Source organism: Brassica oleracea, chromosome C9, assembly GCF_000695525.1.
Source record: "Brassica oleracea var. oleracea cultivar TO1000 chromosome C9, BOL, whole genome shotgun sequence".
In the NCBI taxonomy this organism is placed as follows: domain Eukaryota; kingdom Viridiplantae; phylum Streptophyta; class Magnoliopsida; order Brassicales; family Brassicaceae; genus Brassica; species Brassica oleracea.
The window spans coordinates 26,683,777-26,690,040 of NC_027756.1; the positions used below are offsets into that span (position 1 = coordinate 26,683,777).

General features: G+C 32.9%; 2 long non-coding RNA genes across 11 annotated transcripts in view; one reads left to right on the top strand and one right to left on the bottom strand.

Annotated features, from left to right (window-relative positions):
• The first annotated feature begins 3,751 nt into the window (after positions 1 to 3,751).
• LOC106319168 overlaps positions 3,752 to 6,264 on the top strand; it is a 19,544-nt gene continuing 17,031 nt past the window's right edge. For 9 of the 10 annotated variants that reach the window (XR_001265442.1, XR_001265435.1, XR_001265441.1 and 6 more), the window contains exons 1-2: positions 3,797 to 3,887; positions 3,981 to 4,077. This is a non-coding gene — a long non-coding RNA (uncharacterized LOC106319168). Of the gene's footprint in view, positions 3,888 to 3,980; positions 4,078 to 6,264 lie in introns of all 10 variants that reach the window. The other variant, XR_001265443.1, reaches the window with a different exon arrangement.
• Positions 4,469 to 5,045, bottom strand: LOC106319169. The gene is made up of 3 exons (XR_001265444.1): positions 4,953 to 5,045; positions 4,741 to 4,865; positions 4,469 to 4,652 (listed from the first exon to the last, which is right to left on the bottom strand). It is a non-coding gene; the product is annotated as an uncharacterized LOC106319169 (long non-coding RNA).

Sequence of the window (6,264 nt, forward strand, 5' to 3'; positions counted from 1 at the left end):
ATCACGAGCCAAACCAAAAGCGGATGCGTATCGGTAAGGGAAGAACTTGGGAAGAGGTGGAGGTTTCCATTATAGAGAGCGATGTTTTGTTAGATAAATATCACTTACATATTATATTTATACTATTATTTAACTTAAATATATAAAAAAATTACTGAAAAAAATATAGATAAACTTGATTTATAGTATAGATTATATCCTAACACTTATCCATACTTAATTTAAAATAATAATATTATTAATGGGCCTCAATTTTAACTTTGTTATGCAACAACTTACTCCAAAGTTCAACTTCAAGATACTTGCACGAAGACAGATCGGTTAATTTCATATATAAAATAGGAAAATAAAACATTCATGCGAAGTGTGGAACTTCTAAAAGTTTGTAAAAATAGAGCATATCGTAACTTAATGAATCATCCGGTGAATCAGAAACACAAGAAACATAGAGATAGTTAAAAAAAAGATCGGGGTAGAAGAAATTAAAGAACAAAAAATTTGTTCGAGTCATGTCAATAAAACTTTTTAAAAAGAAAACATAATAAAAAATAAAAAGATCAATAAGGCGGTGCCAAACTAACACATGTACATGAATTTCAACTTAAATCTTTTCACAATCTTTTATTAACATCATTCCACAAATAGTACGATTTAATTTTAAAATATTTAGCGAGAGACATTAAGGCACGCTACATCTGAGGGGTAGAAAACTATTTTCACAATAGCAACACTGATAAAGGTTTATAATATATACGTATAAGTAAAGTATATCCCGCCCGTAAAGTGGACCGACCCTAATATATATATATATATATATATATATATATATATATATATAAAGTATTGTTCTCTCGTTCCAGGGTGCGCCACATAGAATTCCACGTCATTAAGTCGAAGTCTGTGAGTGTGACACGTGTCCAAAAAATAATGTTCAGCGCTTCATATCATTCATGTAATTATCTTTCACTTTTGGCCCTGCCCGAGATGAGTAATCCTATGTCTAAACGCTGCTTATTTGCGTTATTAGGATTGAACTGCTGTGTTTCTCCGCCGTTCGATATCAGAAGCTTAAACTGAGTTCTAAGAGTGTTCGTTCATATTCTTCCTCATGATTCCGGTTACAGATTAACCCTCTTCAAGTCCTTCTTAAATCCATACCCCATGATCTCTCTTGAATGCGAGCTTAACTCCTGGGAGGCGGTGGAATTGCTACAATAAAAATGTATGCTTTCCTGCTTGATAATCATCTCATCTTTTCGTTCAGTGTAATATGGCTAACGCTCCAATTTTTCTTTCCGATTGCAAGACCGGCCGATGCTCCTCCATCGTTCAAGTGAGGTTGCTCCATTTTTAGGATGCCAGGAACGTCTGACGCGGTGGGAAACCATGGGAGTTGATATGTTGCTGCTTGATTTCCAGGTTTTTGTTCTGTTCCTCTGCTTGAGTTCATAACATGGTTTTTTTTTCTTTATTACAATCTAAATTTTTCCGTCCTTCAATGGTTATTACCAACAATTCATGTTTAGATATTTAGAACTGATTAGTGATTGTTTTCTAATATTTTCCTGATTATATATACAGACGGTCGTCGTGTTGAACTTAATTAACAAGCTTTTCCAATTATTTTTTTGTTTGCCATATGTCCAGGTGACCACGATGCCGGTGACGGTGAATGTAAACCGGCTTGCAACTCACAGGCCTAATACATCTCCTGATTTAACCTACGCAGCCTGCTACAACACGTCATGGATTCTCAGGTTACATGTTTGGCAACGAGTAGATAGGGATTAACGAATGATCATAGTATGTGAAAACCTAAGTCATGTTTTTCATTTTCAGGTCTCTCTGTTTGTTCCATTATTGCGAATCTGATTTGAATTTTGCAATAGTCACTCTTGGGTTGGATCTTCTGCTCATAGGTCCACCCATGTTCTCCGGAAAATTGAATAAAGCCACAAATTGCGGAAGAGGAAAAAGAAAGTGATCCAAAGCTCCAACGGAGAGGTGATTCTGGCCATGTAGATGTAACACCTCGAAACCCCTCTTTTGTAAAGATTATGCATCGATTTTGCTCAAGTTCATGTTTTTAGATGTTTGGTTTGCGATTGTGATTTCATTGGGTTGAATATGATTTAGTTCAGCTGTTTCACGAGTCGTGAAATAAATGGATTTTCATACCCGACGCTAAGTATTTTTGTGTTAATTAATAGAAGAGAACAGAAAGTGAAATGCTTTTGTATTGACAACGTTTGTAGTTTTTTGGGTTTTGCGAGTTTACATTAATCTTCATTGGTGGTGGTGTATAACAGGTACATGCATCTGCATGTTTACAGAATTATATACCCACTAAAGAGATGATTCATTTTCAGATGGTGGATGCACTTACAGATCAAAGAAAACACTAACATGAAGAGGGAGGAGAAGAAACAAGAGTGCTATATTATATTCTCATACTGCTTTTTGTTTTTTTTTTCTGTTTGATTTGGTGATTAATGGTGGGAACTATTTTTTCTATCATTGCAGTTTTAAAAAATCTGCTAGCCATATTTATCTTATGAGAGTTGGTAAATTCAGATATTAACAATTACTGGCAGGAGTTGTTAAAAAAAAACAATTACTAGCAGGTATACACTGTAGAATCAAATTTTTTGTCATGTACACTCTCTTTTGTTCGAGGTACGATATTTTCTCTTAGAGGAGCTGATGTCATATACTGTGTCACTTTCTGGGATTTTTGCTAATAATTTGGAGTGCCTGTTTTAGTGGATAATGTTTTTTTTTAGAAAAGACTTTCAGTTCACCGAAAGCTCATGGAAGAACCTTTAGATGTTGCTGAATTTTTATTCATATAATTCACCGGTGTGTCTAGACAGAAACGGATTTGTCCTTATGCTGTGGGAGAATGATACTTTATGTGGCTCCGTAAGTCTGGCGAATTGCTTTCTTATGTGTCCTTTTTTTCTTCTAAAGAGCATCCCAATTAAGGCTTCTCTGATCCAACTCCAATACAAGCTCTCAGTTACCACAATGTGTGTGCCATAAAAAGTGAGGAAGCTGTAGTAATCCTGTTTTGGAGTTTAAACTAATTCTATTATCTACTTGGATATCAGATTTTTTAAGCTTTTGTTCACAAAATAGTTTCTTTTTTGTTATATCAATTTCCAAAAAAATGGCTATAGCTAAATATATCTTCTCAAAGTAACACATATACTAGGATTAGATCCGCGCCCTGTGCGAGGTGAGGTTGATATTAAAATGATCTATAAAAATGATGTATTAAAATTATGAAACTGTATTTTGAATGGTTTGTATAATATAAAGTGAACTATATAGAACTTAAAAGTATATATTTTATAAAAATGAAATATAGTGGACTTTATGTAATAGACATTAATTCTTAAAATTGTTTGTTTATATTTGGTGGACTTTGGTGTATAGAATAATTTAATTTTGTTGGGCCTTATTTCATAGTTGTCTAAAGTCAAAAAGAAAAATTAGTTTTCTTTAAAAAAAATTCAAGTTGCGTAATAAAGGGTGGCCACGAAAATAACACGCTACCTAGGTTGATCTTTTAATTTTTAATTTTCCACAATATTTATTACGATTAAATAGAAACCCAGCTGGTATCCTTAATTATATTTCGGGGCTTTTAAAAATATTTATATTGGGTTTTCGTGACAAAATTATAAGCCCAAATGTTACTGACCCACAAGTTGTAATTTTGTAATATTTTTTTGCTTAATCACCAACACAAAAAATAAATTGAGAAAGAAATAGGCGGAGACGATGGCGAAAGGTGTGGGGAAGGGGGGGTTAGGGTTTGGTATCTCATGAATTGCAATTGGCAGTAGATCGTCCAGATAATTTCCTATCGTTTATATCCCTTTGTATAATTAGTTTTTCAGATTCTTGACATTGTCGTTCTGTTCATTGAAACATCTAATAACTTCTTTTTTTTTTTGCTTCAATCTCAACCGAAGGCGGAGGTCTCAAGAAAGTATCACCATCTTGCAAAAACTCTGATCCGTGAAGCTGGGTTGATTGAAGGTTACAATCCCAACTGTTGGAATTATTCAGGTTCGAGATTTGATAATATTTAATTTTTAAAAAATTCTTCTATCCATCTCTCTATTTAGAAAGTAATATCATATATCCAATGATTTACCCTGTTTTGATATGTGTCCATTTGCAATGATTTTACATCCAGTCCATGGCAGTTTTACATAAGGATAATATGGAGTCATTGAATTGTTAAATTTTTATTCTGTTAGCAGTTTCTATTTATTTTTGTGATTAATAAATTAAATCGAGGAAAAAGATATTATAACTTCACGTTTAAAATTCAAAGATAACATAAGGAGAAACACCAAATATGAAAGCAAAAAATCATAATTCAAAGCAACAAAACATAATTAAACGACAGCATTAAAACTTAGTTCATAACCAGCTCAGCTCATCAATGATTCTTTTCTTCAGTAGGCATAGTATGGAATCCTATAAAAAAAATATAGAAATAAGTGAGCATAAATATAATGTCTATTGAACAATCAAATTATATTACCTCATTCTAAAAGACTGGATCTCTGGAACATCATCAGGCTCAAATAAAATTCACGAAAATCCATCAATCGTTTTCACGTGCTTGAATCCACCTGATCATGAACCAAAAAGTAAACATCAGCCTAAACGAATACCAAAATCAACAAATACAGGTTTGAGCGAATTAGAACTGAAAGTTACCAACACCCCAATCAATTTCCCAAAACTGTAACACACATAGGACGACAGGGGCATTGGTTGAGTTCCATTAGTTATCTAAAAACAGAGCAACTTCTCCATATGCTACACAGTTAATGTGTTCATACCTGTCAGTTAGAGTAAAGTAACACCATTTTAGTTATACGAAAAAACAGTGAGCATAAGTCTAGAAAGAAATGATAAAGGAAACAGACTCCATATTGACTAAAGAGAAGTGGAGGCTATGGTTCTCTATTTCAGCTTCTTCAATATCCCCTACTGCTACCATTGCTCCAAAAATATCTGGCCGATGAGATAATAAATGGTTAACGTTAAAACGGACAGCAAGCATAAGTAATCCAAAGTAACAGTAAGCATGGTAATTTAAAATAGAATAAAATATAAGTTTATAAAACGTACCAATAGAGAATTTGGGGTGAGCTAAGCCACGTTGTATGTTTTCGAAAGTTTGAAAACGATAATAGTGGCAAAAGGAGAGTGGTGGAATCTTGAAAATGATGGAAGAGTCACTGAGGTTAATTTGGTGTCGGTACCTTGTCACCCTTGTCACACCAAATGCATACGCAACTTCGAAGTTTTGTAACTCATACCAATCACCTTCCTCCATAGGGATTTCAAAAGAGTCATCCAAATCTTTTGTAAACGTGGCTTGGATGGTTGAACCCTGTATTAAGATATTAAACCTATTAGTAATGAATTCACTCGACGTAATAAGAATAAAAAATATTAATATGTATATAACTCACTTGCTCATCTCCTAATATCAGTTGATATGTCTTTCTCGTTGTACCAACAACTGTGCTGCCCTTAATGAGTAACTTCACACAGACTGATTTCAAATGTTTCGAATGACTCAACTGAGATAAAACTGTATGAGTCTCCATGGAAACAGAATAATAAAAACAATGACCAACTTTTGCTATGATGTGGAGTGATTTGACTCCAGGCTATATATAATCTTTTTAACCGAATATTGCATTTCTATAGTCAACGTAATTAGTTTAATGGGATATGGATGGGATACACGATATATTCATACCCTTATTTAGCTACTCTAATCAATACTAATCGTACTATGTTTATTAAGTAAGGTAATATATAGTATATCTTCTATCTTATTAAAACAGAAACAATGCAACTTCTTCTAGGTGGATTTTTAAATTGGACATCACAGTATTATTCATACCATAACCTTATATTTCCTTAAACAGTTCAATATCAATCACATTTTATTTAACTCCACTGTAAGATCTATCTTATTATATGTTTTACATTATACTTCTATTATTATACATCTATTAAACAAAACATCTATTATATCGTTATAGTATACTCACATTATCATATTTATATTATATCATAGTACAATATATAACAAACCCTCTTTTTATTATAGTCAAATGAATACAACAAATGTCTCCAATCAACTATTTTGATCGGCATGCTTACGCACCTGCTATAAGATAGATAAGAATAAAAATTAATATTACACATGTTACAATAATT